This window comes from Leptonychotes weddellii, chromosome X (genome assembly GCF_054177405.1).
Source record: "Leptonychotes weddellii isolate Sample4059 chromosome X, ASM5417740v2, whole genome shotgun sequence".
In the NCBI taxonomy this organism is placed as follows: Eukaryota; Metazoa; Chordata; class Mammalia; order Carnivora; family Phocidae; genus Leptonychotes; species Leptonychotes weddellii.
The window spans coordinates 6108588-6124017 of record NC_138385.1 but is presented as its reverse complement, the minus strand read 5'-3'; positions in this window follow the sequence as shown (position 1 = coordinate 6124017).

Below are 15430 nucleotides of genomic sequence, written 5' to 3'. Positions count from 1 at the left end.
ATTCCATCTAGGTCTCTTAGAATACTTGCTCTCTGGATGCTCCCTCTTGGAACCCAGCTGTCATATTGTGAAAAACCTAAGCCAAGTGGGGAGTCCACATATAGTTACTGTAGTCTATCCTGGCTAAACCCAGCCTTCAGTACATTGCAGCCTTGGTGCCAGACATATGGGTAAAGAAACCCTCAGCTGACTGCAGCCCTAGTCATTAAATTATTCCAGTCTCTTGCCCCAAATGTTGTGGGAGCAGAGAAGAGTCATTCCTGCTGTGCCCTGTCTAAATTCATGTCCTATAGCATCCCTGAACATAAAACGGTATGGTTTTATATGGCAATACCTAACTAAAACAACAAAAATTTTAGAATTAAGGAATGATAAGTCTTTATATGTCTTGAGGAAAAAACACAAAATAAGCCATAAGCCAAATGTTAAATAAATTCTGATGTAAATAATGAGATCCTTTGAGCTTAAGAACAAACACTAAGATCACTGGAGAGGTCTATTTCCCCATATCATGGCTCTTCCTCCATTGAAGGTGAAAAAAACATCAATTCTTCAATAAAACTTTTAGTATCACTTAAAAAAAAAAGAACAATGGAAGTGGTATCTTTCAAAATTGTGGAATAGAAGCACAAACTTACAGAGAAATTTATACATTTGAATATGCTTATTAGAATATGTGGAAAAATAATTATTCAACTAATTAACCTTGAAAAAATCAGTAAATCTGAATAGTAAAATATAAGGACAAATAAATGTGATAGAAAATAAAATAGAACAAAAGATGATCTTTTAAAAAAGATAAATATATCTATGCATGACTCATCAATATAGCTAAGGCAATCAAAGACAAAAAGAAGATGCAGTAAACAAAATGGAGATCAAAATCAAGCTCGTATAATTATACTGGGCCCAGCCAGATGATCCACAGTAATGCCTCCACTGAAATCTAATTTGATAGATTCTCTACAAATGCTGAGTGTCCTATTTAAGAAGCATCCTTTTGAAAATTGTTACTTTTATTTAAAAAAAAACCCTAAAATTGAATATAAGGATTCCCCTATATGTCCTTCTTAGAATTTAATGTCAAGAAAACAGTTGTTTTGGAGGCTCAAATGGTTTGCTTCTTTTCATCAGAAAAAGACAACATTATCCAGTGGATCCTGCTTCTTGTTTAGGCTGCTAAATTCATTGTTCAGTTTCTATGCTTCATTCATTCCAGACTCCAACCTAATTCTCCCTCTTTTTAAATAGATTTTGTATGTATTTATGTGTGTGTTTATTCTTTTTTTTTTGTATTTCAACAGCATTTAAGATTTTCATATTGTATCTTATCTTAAATCCTTTTAGAATTACATTACTTATAAATTACATACTGCCTAAATCTCTTAATTATCTGGAAGATGAGTCTTTGCTATACTGAACTCTCAGGTAAATATGTACAACTACTTATCAAATCCACCAGGTTATGAGGCCACAGACCTTGATTATTTCATAGTCTAAATTGACATTTACTCCCACAAAGAAGTGAGTGGTAAAAAGTACTAAGCTCTTTATGGTCAATCTCAGGATGCAAAAAACATACAGGTTCATTAGCTCATTCTTAAATACTGAATTTTGAAATACTTTGGCCAACTTGGCTCTATACAAGGTAAATATGAGGATCGAAATGGTGAAAATAAAATGATATATGAAGCAGTTTTTTTTTTTTCAAATGAATCTGCAGTGACTGCCTAGGTCTTTGTTCTTTTGAGCCTTTCTTCTTCACACCTGTAATGACTTAGCCTGACCATTGATAAGGCTTGGCCTGAAACTACACCCTAAAACTCTAGCCAGGGATGAATGCAAATGCTACAACGCTCAGCCTCCAGCCCCCCTTGCTAGGTTTCTGGACATAAGAGGCTCTATGAATTTTAACCAATTACTAATAGCTCAATTTTGTTTTTCAAAAAATAATACCTACAGCCGCAATATCTAAAACAGGTAAAAGCAAAACTGCCTGAGTTGAAGCACAGATAAGAGACCCTGAGGCCTGGCTCTTACAGGTCCCTATTTTGGCCATCTCCGTTTTGATGGCTCACTCTTCTTGGTGTATTTGGTACTTCTGAGGGAAAAAATGATCAATAAAAGCTTAGCCCATATCTTGGTTAATATAGATAATGCTACAATAAATATAGGAGTGCATCTTTTTTTTTTTCAAATTAGTGTTTTTATTTTCTTTGGGTAAATACCCAGTAATGAAAGTATTGGATATTTCTATTTTTAATTTTTTTGAGGACCCTCCATACTGTTTTCCACCCAAGCTACCCTGGTTTACATTCCCACCAACCGTGCACCAGGGTTCCTTTTTCTCCACATCCTTGCCAAGATTTGTCATTTTGATTTTAACCATTCTGACAGGTATGAGGTGATAGCTCATTGTGATTTTGATTTGCATTTCCCAGATGATGAGTGATGTTGAGCATATTTTCATATGTCTATTGGCCATCTGTAGGTCTTCTTTGGAAAAATGTCTATTCAGGTCCTCTGCCCATTTTTTTAAATTGGATTGGCTTTTTTTGGTATTGAGTTCTAGAAGTTCTTTATGTACTTTGGATATTAACCTTTTCTCAGATACATCATTTGCAAATATCTTCCCCCATTCAGTAGATTGCCTTTTTGTTTTGTTGATGGTTTCCTTTGCTGTGTAAAAGCTTATTTTGATGTAGTCCCAATAGTTTATTTTTGCTTTTGTTTCCCTTGCCTTGGAGACATATCTAGAAAAATATTGCTATGGCCAATGTCAGAGAAATTACTGCTTGTGTTGTCTTCTAGGATTTTTTTTTATGGTTTCAAGGTCTCATATTTAGGTCCTTAATCCATTTTGAGTTTATTTTTATGTATGGTGTTAGAAAGTGGGTCAGTTTCTTTCTTTTGCATGCAGCTGTTCAGTTTTTCCAGCACCATTAAGAGACTGTCCCCTATGTTTATTGCAGCATTATTTACAATAGCCAAGATATGGAAGCAACCCAAGTGCCCATTGATAGATAAATGGATAAGGAAGATGTGTGTGTGTGTGTGTGTGTGTGTGTGTGTGAGAGAGAGAGAGATAACAGAATATTACACAGCCATAAAAAAAGATGAGATTATACCATTTGAGACAACATGGATGGACCTAGAGGGTATTAAGCTAAGTGAAATAAGTCAGACTGAGAAAAAAGTACCATGTAATTTCACTCACATGTGGAATCTAAAAACACCAAATGAATATACAAGAATCAGAATCAGACCTATAAATACAAAGAACTGGTGGTTGCCAGAGGGGAGGGGGTAAGCAAATGGGTACAATAGGTGAAGGGGAGTGAGACATACAGTTTTCCAGTTGTGGAATGAATAAGTCATGGCAATAAAAGGCACAGCATAAGGAATATAGTCAATGATATTGTAACAGTATTGTTTGGGGACAGATGGTAACTACACTTGTGGGGAGCATAGCATAACATATGGAGAAGTTGAGTCACTGTTGCACACCTGAAACTAAAACACTGTGTACCAACTCTACTCAAAATTTGAGTAATTTTTAAAAATTAAAAAATTCAGTACCATTTCATTTGCCTTTGCATATTTAAAAATGTAAGTGGACTACTTGTATTAGGAAACACCCTTTTCTGAAATGCAAATAAATCTAATACATTATAAGAGGAAGAGAAAGCTTAACACAGCACAGAAATTAATATGTAAGAAGTAGAAAAGTGAAAAATATTTAAGTTATTTGACTTCTCTGAATCTCTAAAATAAGTTAAATAATAGTGACTGCTTTCTAGGATTAAGTGAAGTAGTGTGTATATTGAAGCACAAAAGATGCTTAACTTTTAGGGGGAAATAAAAACAAAACAAAATTCTGTGAATTTTACCATTAAATTATATACATGTTACAGTTAACATCAATTCATTAATGTTTTTTGCTATAAGGTTATTTTTGTGTGTGGTGCTAGAAAGTGGGCCAGTTTCATTCTTTTGCATGTAGCTGTTCAGTTTTTCCAGCACCATTTATTGAAGAGACTGTCCCCTATGTTTATTGCATTATTTACAATAGCCAAGATATGGAAGCAACCCAAGTGCCCATCAATAGATGAATAGATAAGGAAGATGGATAATCACTCAATATGAGCTGAAAATTATTTTCTACCTTTGTTGAGGTATAATCGACAAATAGAAATTATATATGTTTAAGGTGTACATGGTGATTTGATACACCTATACACTGTAAAATGATTACCATGGTTAACATGTCCATCACCATTTTGGCGGGGAGAGGAAAGAAGCTTCCCTGGGAGCTTTGTACTTTCTGACCATTTGCACTATCTCTCTGTGATAGTTCCTATAATACTGATGACATGGAATGGTAAAACTCTCCATTTGCTAATCAAATTTTTTCCCAGATTCATTACAGGTAGTTTTCAACAATGGAGATAGATTTTTCACTAGGCCATCCAATAGTATTACCCACCCTCCTAGGACACATTTCTGAAATAAATTACAGATTTAATCCTTAGAGACAGATCTTTCTTACCTTGTGTGAATCTAAATAGTTGATAAAATGTGGGAGTTGAGCCCATAGCTTTATAGTTAGTATTAATACACAACAATAATAGAGATTTGAATCTTTCTGCCACTGAGCTAAGAAAACATGATGGCTTTGTTCTGCCATTACTATTTATACTATAAGTTTGTTTGGGTCTTTCAGTGCATTTTATAATAACCCTCAAGAATAGGATTGTGGTTAGCCTAGTCTTTACTCTCCATGTTTTCCAGGATTATATGAAATATGCCCAATACAGTCCCTCTTATCACAGAAGTATCCGAATAAAATTTGCATTAAATGTTGGAAACACATGCCAAATATCCCTGGAGAATTTTCACATGGAATCCAGAACACAACACTTGGAATCACTAAGAATGTAACCACTGATGTCTACCTCATCCATGCAGCTAAAGGATCACTATTTCCATCTTCCCTAGGGCTTCAGTTTTTCTACATCACTTCTAATCCCACCCCCCAGTATGCATGGAAAATTATATCATCTACAGCATGACTCTGATATATTCTTGACTCTTTATGCTATAGAGTCTACTCGTCATCCTTCTATTGGATCCTATTGGGCATCCCCTTGTCTGAGGTGGGTGGTAACCAATGAATTGTGGAGTCTGACGAACAGTGAGTGATGGTGAATTCTAATCACATAAACAAAGAGGAGGACCCAAACAATTCAAGATAGTGCAAAGAAAATAGATAGCATCAGAATGTGCTCTGATAATTATATTGGGAATTGTTTGGAAGATGGGTATTGTTACTCTGGTGTTCCTGCTACTTGATACTAATATAACAGACCAATAAGCACTCCCTGGCAGCCCATGTTGGAACATGCTTTATGTCAATCCTTCCTGCCTTGTGTGTTCGTTAAACTTCAGGAAAAAAATACAAACACATAAACTACTTTCAGATAGCCTCCCACTTTGCCATTTGGAATCTATGTTTCAATCACTTCCCTCTATCTGTCTGCATCAACTGACATCTAGTGCAATGAATGAGACCAGATGCAATAACAAATCAAGAAAAAGAACCCAATAAAACTCTTGGCATTTACTTTGGGCTGCCTGTACTGTGGGCAATAGCAGATGACAAACCCTGTGTCTAAATTTTTTTTAACTCCTTAAGCAGCTCCAAGAGAAGCTTTGGTGTGCAAGGAAACATCAGGAATTGATCGAGGCTTGCATCCATTCTGCTTTATTTGGCATACAATGCACATTGGAAAACATGCAAAGATCCTTTTTGCTTTAATCCTAATATGCTGTCAAATGACTGAAATTACCTACCTTCTGGTTGTGACCATAAAAATCAATAACCCAGGGAGGAAAGGTTTTATTTGACAACTGCCTTACTAGAAGATCTATGAAAAATATTAAGAGCAAGTACTTTTTTATACTCATAAAAAGGCAGTGAAGAAAACTGCAAAATCACTTTTTATTTCTTGCCAAGGGCAACAAAGTATAAGCATAAAGGGCAAACCAACCACAAACAGCATGGATATGACTACACATCCTTCATGTTTATGCATGTAATGAAAAAGGCTTTCCAGAAATACAAACTGTAAATACATCTCATAGAAAAATGGAAATGAGAAAAAAGGTATTTGTTTTGTATAGGGATCTTACTTTCCCCTCTTGCCTTTATCTTATCTTCCTTCCCATCAAAGGAGAAAAACCATAGGAGTGACAGCAAATCTTTCTGAAAGGTTCTGGTTAATCTAACAAGATGATATTTCTTAATGACAGTGTTGAAACAAAGATAATCAGCTGGGCAGCATGATATAGGGAAGCTCAGGGGTAGGTTAAACTTTGCGATGCAAAAGAAATTCAGTGACACAGCTGAAAATGTGCCAGCTATCAGGCCACTGTGATTGGTATATCCAAAAAAGGTCAATTTCAAGGACACAGTTTTCCATAGGTGACTTTATAAAACATAAAGGAAGGATTCTGTCTACTTTGATGTGTAAGTACTACAAGCCCTTTAAAAATTAGGTAAGTTAAATTATGGCTTAATGAGTTAAGCAGTATATGAAGAATAACATAATTCTGCTTCTTTAGAGATTAATGGCAACCCATTTCAAAACATTTCTGGGGGAGAGAGAAACATGTCTTTACAAGATCTAAATAAACCATGTTTTCTTGGCCAAAACTGCCAGAGTAGGATAGATGATCAAAAATGTGTTCTTGCAATTGACATGGTACTCTTCAAATTTACAGTGGATATTTAAACATCAGAGATGATAAATTTTTGTCCTGGTTTTGAAAAAATAATGTCATTTCTACATTTATAAAATATGGTGTGATTTCTAAATGTTAGAAATAATGGTCCCTTATCCTGTTTTCTCAACTCTTATTTAAATTTTAAACAAATGTAAATAGTAGTCTCAAAGATAATTAGCTCTGCTGTCATCCAATTTCTTTAACTTTTTTAAATCAACGCCCAGGGTAGAAGGGTGGTAAAGTAGGAAAGCATTTAAGTGAAAATGAGAAGACTCACTAGAGCTGCCTATATTGGATGCTGGTGTGTCTCTGTGTTTCACTTTGCTCCATGTATCAATAGCTCTGTTCTCCTGTTCAGCTCTAAAATGTCAGTCATTTTTCTAATGGGACTATCAAAAATTCAAATGTATTCATTGGGAAAAACACATATAGCTTTCTATAGCTAAGTCTTATTAACCACTTGCTATGTGTAGTCATTGACTTAAACTATATACTCACTTATTTCTCATAATTCTCACAGCAAAACTATGAGGCCTGTGCCTTTTCTCCATTTTTTAGATCATAAAATTGAGGCAAAGAAAGATTAAGAAATTTGTACTGTATGCAAATAAAACAGGGGGAAAATGAACGCTGAGCCGTGACTGTGAAGGACTGAAAAACATCATAATCTTTTAGACAAAATTGATTATGGCATTTATAAACAAATACAGACCTAAAGATCAAAACTATAAAAAAGTGAAGTAGTTCTAGAGACCTAAACCAAGTAATTCCAGTCCAATTTAGATAATTGCTTAGTTAATCAGGTACATGCACACACACACCAACACACTTGGATCCTTTATGTAACAAGGTTGGAAAGAAATAAAGAATTGTGAATAAAGGGGAAAACAGAATGGGAGAATATTAAAATAAGGAGGCAGATTGGCATAAAAATGGTCAAATGACAAAAATACAATTTAGTAATGAGTTTGATATCCCTTATTCAAGGGAAAACTATCCATGGATTGGGGGAGCACAGTGCCTCAAGCAGGAAAGGCTGTTCTGGAAGGATTTGGGGCAAGAGCAAGTTTTATAGAATGCTAGAAGAGGCACGGTGGAAATAGGGCATGATGGGCTAAGAGGTCAGGGATTTCCTTATAAAGGTCCTGTTTTCTAGGTTAAGGTGACCTAGCTGAAGCTGATTTGGAGGATTGTGATTGGTGCATGTTATGATTCTTTGACAGGTGTTTCTTGGAAGTGCAGGCTGACTTAGGTTTAGATTTCTGATGTGGGCCAGGTCACTGGGGCAGCCCCTATATTGTGGGCCCCAATATATGAATTAACTTTATCAATATGTATGGATTATATGGCCCAGTGCAATGGCTAGAGCCAGGCTAAAACTTATCTCTAACAATACTGTACCCAAAACAATGTAAGAATTAATCTAACAAAGCACTATTGACATTTTTGGCAAGACAATTCTGTTTTTCAAGTTTATTCTGAGCATTTGCAGCACACTTAGCCATTGTCTTCTAAAGCACGGTAGTTGATTATAGCAGCCCCCAGTTTTTGTTGACAACCACAAAACCACACAACCACACATTTTCAAACTGTCCTCCTTGAGGACCTCTGAACTATAGGATTTACATCTTTCACCATCTTCTATTTAGAAAACCATAATTAGCTATTTTAGACTACATCAGATCCTTACTGTGGACTTTAAATTTATTATAATGTTACTTAAATGTGTACAAAAAAACTAGGTACACACTTGTTCTGATAGCTCTTACAGTACTGTAAAACAAAACAAAATTTGTAGTTAAATGGCAATTAAGTCATAAGATCTGTGGAAAGAAGACCACTGTATGAAACATTTATACAATGCTGACTGCCGTGGCCCACATCTCTGGGCTTTATAATACCTATGATACCAAGGACAGTATGAGGTCTCAATTTTTTCCCACCACTTTTCTATTGTCAAGCCCTTCTCGACTCTTACTTTGTACAACATGCCATGGCATAATTTGGCCTTTATTGGTGCAAATGCATCACTTAGATATAAAACCCACACCTAGTCTTTCCTCACTAGTTCAAGGCTAAGTAGTAGTACTTGGTGCCAACAAAACTATAAAACTAAATGTAGGCACTAATATTATGTGGCAATATTCAATTAAAAGATGGTTAATCATCACAAACGATGAATCATGGAACACTACATCAAAAACTAATGATGTAATGCATGGTGATTAACATAATAATAAAAAATTTAAAAAAAATAAATAAAAGATGGTTAATCAGGAAATCCAGAAGTGTGCAAATTACAAAATGTTCACAGATTCACTCTCTTCACTAATGGAGCTTTTCTAAGTGTCAACTCTGTCATTTGTCCCATGTATGTGCAGCTTGAAATATAAATTAGTTCTTTGCAGAGATATACACATTTTTCAATTTAAAGAATAATGAATATTAAAAACCTAAATGAATGCTTTCTAATAGGGGCACATTCTACCTAAGTATGGCATTGTCATTGTCACCAAACACAATGTGGTAAGCATTCTTTGTCTCTGCATATACAGTTGACCCTCGAGCACCATGGGTTTGAACTATGGAAGTCTACTTACCTGTTTTTCTATAAATAAAGTACAATACTGTCAATCTATTTTCCTTGTGATTTTCTCAATTTTTTTTCTCTAGCTTACATATTGTAAGAATACACAATACATATAATGTACAAAATATGTTTTAATCAAATGCTATTGGTAAGGCTTCCAGTCAACGGTAGACTATTAGTAGTTAAGCTTTGGGGGAATCAAAAGTTATACATGGATTTCTGACTATCTGGGGGTCAGCACTCCCAACCCCTGTGTTGTTCAAGGGTCAACTGTACACTTAAAGTTTTGCTGACAGCAATGCACACAAAATTGGGTTTATGTAAAGTGTCATCACCTCCTTGCACACAGCCTAACCTTATCCCTGCCTTATTCGTACCCAAAGGATTCCAATTGGCAGGAACATTGACTGTGGAAAAGTTTAGGGACTAAACAGACTCAGCATATTTTATACAGCATCATCTGAGACTAAATTTTGTGATTTCCATAGATTAGTGAGCACTTCCCAAAGTGTATTCCTCAGAATCCTAGCTTTTTAAAATATGAATGGGTATTTACAATGTTGGGATTTATGAGAAATATATTTTGGTCAGCTGAATAACCAAATATATACTTCTTATGTGATTTTGGTCTTTGTCCATGGCTCCCAGATCATAACTCCCCAAGTCCTTGGAATTTCCTGAACAGTAAGGACAATGGGAGCATCTTGTTATAGTATTTGGTCTCTTGTCTTCAGTTCCTGAAACTGCATCAGAACCATGAAGGTCTTGTTATTCATAACAAGCACCTTTCCACCATGACTGGGTTTATGTTAAATGAGGGGACTTTTAAAAAACTTCTGAGATTGGGGCTGGTTGCCGGAGAACCAACCATGAATAGACAGTTGGAACTGTCCCACCCCGATTTCCAGGGAGGGGAGAGGGGCTGATGGTTGAATCAATCACCAATGGCCAATGATTTAATCAATCATGCCTATGTAATGAAGCCTCCATACAAACCCAAAAGGACAGGGTTCAGAACGCTTCTGGGTTGGTTTGGTGAACATGCTGAGGTGCTGGGAAAGTGGTACACCTTCCCCTATGCCTTGCCCTATGCATCTCTTCTATTTGGCTATTCCTGAGTTAAATCCTTTTATAATCCACTAGTGTTCTAATAAATAAAAAGCTCTCTGAGTTTTGTGAACTGCTGTACCAAATTAATTGAACCCAAGGAAGGAGGGGTTATAGGAACTTCTGATTTGTAGCTGGTTGGTCAAAAGCACAAATGGTAACTTGGCTTTTTGATTAGTGTCTGAAGGGGTGGGGAAGTCTTGTAGAACTGAGCCCTTTACCTGTGGCATAGGATACTATCTCAGGGCAGATAGTAAGAATTGAGTTAAACTGTAGGATAACCAGTTGTATCAGATTGCATGTTGAATGTGTGAGGAAACCATCTCCACTACAGTGGAACTGGTGACTAGAACGCTCTTTTTAGTGTTCTCATGAAAAAAAAAAAATTCTGTCAATTAAACTGTTAAAAAAAGCAATTAAGCCCTTTATTATAGGACTTCAGAGTTTTTAATGTGCTAAAATATGTTGTGTGTCCTCAAGAGGAAGATGGAGTATTCTCAAATTTGACCATAACACTTTAAGAATACTTCTACAATAATCATAAAAAATTTCAAATATGATTCTAAAACAATGTTACTATAGCTTGCAAAAGCTCAAGTAGTCTAACAAAGCAAGAAATGGTTTTGGAGATATTTTTGGCTCCACCCACTTGGTTAGCTTATGATCTGGGGCAAGTAGCTTAACTTCAAGCCTCATTTTCTACTTCTGAAAACATGAATCATAACTGGAATTTTCTAAGAGAATTGTTAAGTGGATTAAATACTAAGTACAAAGAGCTAGCAATCAACGTTTACTACTTTTTTCAGCTACTATTATTTCTCATAGGTGATTTGATTGCCTGCTTTTCTCTTTACTGCAGTATTAATTTAACTACTTATCTGTGTAATTGCTGGAAGTTAACTAATGACTATGAACAATGCCAATGAAAATATTCATTTATTCACTCATTCATTCAATATTTATTGAAAAATTGGCCTTTATTGGTACAAATGCATCACTTAGATATAAAACCCACACCTAGTCTTTCCTCACTAGTTCAAGGCTAAGTAGTAGTACTTGGTGCGAACACAACTATAAAACTAAATGTAGGCACTAATATTATGTGGCAATATTCAATTAAAAGATGGTTAATCATCACAAATGATGAATCATGGAACACTGCATCAAAAACTAATGATGTATGGTGATTAACATAATAATAAAAAATTTAAAAATAAATAAAAAATAAAAGATGGTTAATCAGGAAATCCAGAAGTGTGCAAATTACAAAATGTTCACAGATTCACTGTGTTAAACTTGAAAATAGAGATGGGTGTGACACAAAGTCCCTGTCCTTGATATTCACAACTTCTTATGGGGAACAGCAATGGAAACAAATCAGAATACAGTGTCAGAGCACAAAAGTCCATTATTTACAATGTGCAGATCTCATATGGAAGGAGTAATAGACTATGTGAGAGGAAGAAGGGGCAGATATGGTTTCTCGGAGGACATTGATAGGTGACCTCGAATGTGAAAGATGACCCACAATGTTGGGGGTAAGAAAAGTGGAATAAAGAAGGCATTCTAGGCTCAGGAAACACCATATGGGTTTGAAACAGCATTGTGTGTCCTAGAAATTTTTGTTATTTCTATAGCACAAAGTATAAAGAGGGCAATGATAGATGGGACTGCAGAAAGCACCATTCTTATATAATAAACACATGCAATTTCTTTAAAATGTTGCCTTACTTTGCATTTCATTTTATAATTTCATTCTCAGCTCATGACTCCAATTTATATACCAACTCTAAGTTATAAGGAAAGCTAACTTACTGAGTACTTACTATGTGCCAGGCAACATTCTAAGAACTTTACATTTGATAACTCATTTAATTTTCACACCTCTGAGGTAGACACTGGTAACACACTTTAGAAATAAGAAATTCAAGCCAGGAAGCTGTTAAATGGCTTGTCCAAGGTCATAAAGCTAGTCAATGATTGAGTCGAGATGGGCTCTAGAAATATATTTTTATTTTCACAACATTCTCTCTCCTGCTCTCTAATATTATTATTCACTCTGTTCTCCCTAGCAGAAGAAGACATGCTTTTAACATGATGTCTGCCTCTCAATCTTTTGCCTGTTTCCTTTATAGCAATTATTCTGTTTTCTTGTTGGCTTTGCAGATCTCTTCCACTAATATGTAAGGTCCTTGCCCAGAGTACACTATTGAACTCCAAGTTGTAGCATAGTATCTAATATAAAGTATTGTGTTGTTTTGTTTTAAATTTTTTAGTTAACAGTGTAATATTGGCTTCTGGAGTAGAATTCAGTGATTCATCACTTACATATAATACCCAGTGCTCATCACAAGTGTCCTCTTTAATACCCATCACCCATCTAATATAAGTATTAAGGAGCACTGGGTATTATACGAAAACAATGAATCATGGAACACTACATCAAAAACTAATGATGTATTGTATGGTGACTAACATAAAATAATAAAATAAAATAAAATTTAAAATAATAATAATAATAAACACAGTAAAGGGGTTTCTATTTTAAAAAGAAAACAGGTACCTGAGTGGCTCAGTTGTTAAGCATCTGCCTTTGGCTCAGGTCATGATCTCAGGGTCCTGGGATCAAGTCCTGTGTCAGGCTTCCTGCTCAGTGGGGAGTCTGCTTCTCCCTCTGACCCTCCCCCTTTTTGTGATCTCTTTCTCTCATGCTCTCTCTCAGATAAATAAATAAAATCTTTAAGAAAAAAGAAAACAACTGTGTAGGAGAAAAGTTGTGCTTTTGCCTAGAAGTTTATAATTCAAGAGTGCTAAAGGCATAATTTGAATGCATTTTACTTAAAGTACCTGTTCCATAACAGATATCTGCTTCGCAGATTTTGAGGAAAATATTTTTATTAAATAAAATACTGGTTGTTCATAAGATCAACACTCTGCAAACTCTAATTCTGCCCCAAATTAAAACCAGTATCACAGGTGACTACATTAATCATTCTTGCTATCCCTTTGTTATTAAACAAGTCAAGTCTCCATTCCCTTAGCTACACAATTTTCTATTCCACAATATCTATTCCTTTTAAATCAGGGGGGTCTCAACCTAGCAGTTCTTTAGCCAAATCCTGCAGATATATTTTATTTGGCCAACATAGTAGTCTTTTAAAGGATTGAATTTCAAGTTCTTTAAACTGAGCATGCATTCTCCCATCTAACAGAGTTCAGGCCCTTCCCTACTGCCTCATACTGGACTCCTTGACACATTTATTTTATAGAAAAATTAACAGAAATGCTGGCAGCAAAACAAGATTAACTGGTTCTGGGTCTCTCATACTGTGGGTGGAAATGCAAGTTGTACAGCTGCTTGGGAAGCCAATCCAGCAGCATCTTTTAAATAAAAATACACCTAGACTCTGTGAGCCTGTAGTCCTGAATAATTTGGTGAATTGGTCATTTTAAAATTTGGCTTCCAGCAAATTGATTTGATTCATTAGCCTCTTTCCAGCATTCAATAATGTTAGGTATTGTTTTCATTTGATTTTTTAATTACTGGTTGTGATAAATGCTGTGGTGCACTACCTAGATTCCCCTTCAGGACCAAGGCACTTATTTTCCCAGCTGCCAGTAGTGTTGGCTGCTGAAATGCTCCCAGCTACAATCTTCTCTGAGAATTGCCCTTGGCCTAAAAGTTGCCTCCCTCAAGGTAATGTATCTTGCCCAAGGGCAGCCAGCATCCAATGACTGACTGGAACAGGATTACAAAGGCCCAGGCCCCTAGCCTCAATTCTGGACAATTCTGAAGAGCCATCCCAGTTCCAGAGCTTCTGGGAGGATCAGATGAGGAATCTGTTGCAACTACACTGCATTTCACCTTCTCCCTTTGTTCAGTCCAGCCCACCACCTTTCCCTCCCCCCTTGGAGGTGTTGTTTCCCCCTGCACTCCCAGTCAACCTCTTGAATGCAAATATCCCTCTTCGTAAGAGTCTATTACTCAGAAACCCAATGTAACACACTAGTGATATTGAATAATGTTTTTAAATAAAAACAGGTCTTTAAATGTTTTGCAAATTGCAAAAGTAATACATCCTCTTATCTGATGAAAAATATAAAATGCCACTCACCCTATGCCACGGAAATAAGAGTCTTAGTACCTAGATAAATACACAAAAAAATGATTTACTGTAGCTTTGCTCATGAGATCCCAAAGCTGGGAATGACTCTCCACTCTCCAAATAAAGGAACTAACTAAATGATTTAGCATGCACTAACGCCATAGACTATTATGTGGTATTTTAAGAAATAGTGAATTGGAGCAATATTAGTGGACTTGGTAGGATGTTTTGAGGTTTTTCTGAGTAAGAAAAACAAAGATGCAAAGATGTGTGTGTTAAATGTGTGCACAAGTGTATGTATGTGAATACTTATATGAATGTGGAGAAAAGTAGAGCATTAATGTGGGTTTTATGGTGGGAATATACAGATACAGTATGTTGTCTCACATACTGCAAAAAGAACATTCCATTTGCAATTTGAGAAATACCTGATGGAGAAAAATTTTAATTAAAATGAAGTTTAGGTTGAGGAGAGGAAGATGGTGGCAGAATAGGAGGACCCTAGGTTTGTCTCATCCCAGGAACACAGCTATATAACTATCAAATCATCCTAAATACCCCAGAAATTGACCTGAAAACTGTCAGAACAGACTCCACAACTAAAGGGAGAGAAGAGGCCACACTGAAGAAGGTAGGAAGTTGTGAGACATGGTTTGGGGGAGAAATGGGTCATGGGTGCTACAGAGGGGAGGGAGCCATGGTCGTGGAGAAGGAGGGGTGAGAAAGGGAGAGACGTGGTGGGGAGAGAAGGGGAAGAGAATGAGGAGGAGGAAAGAGAGAGAGAATGAGGAGGGGGAGAGAGAGAGAATGAGGAGGGGGAAAGAGAGAATGAGGAGGGGGA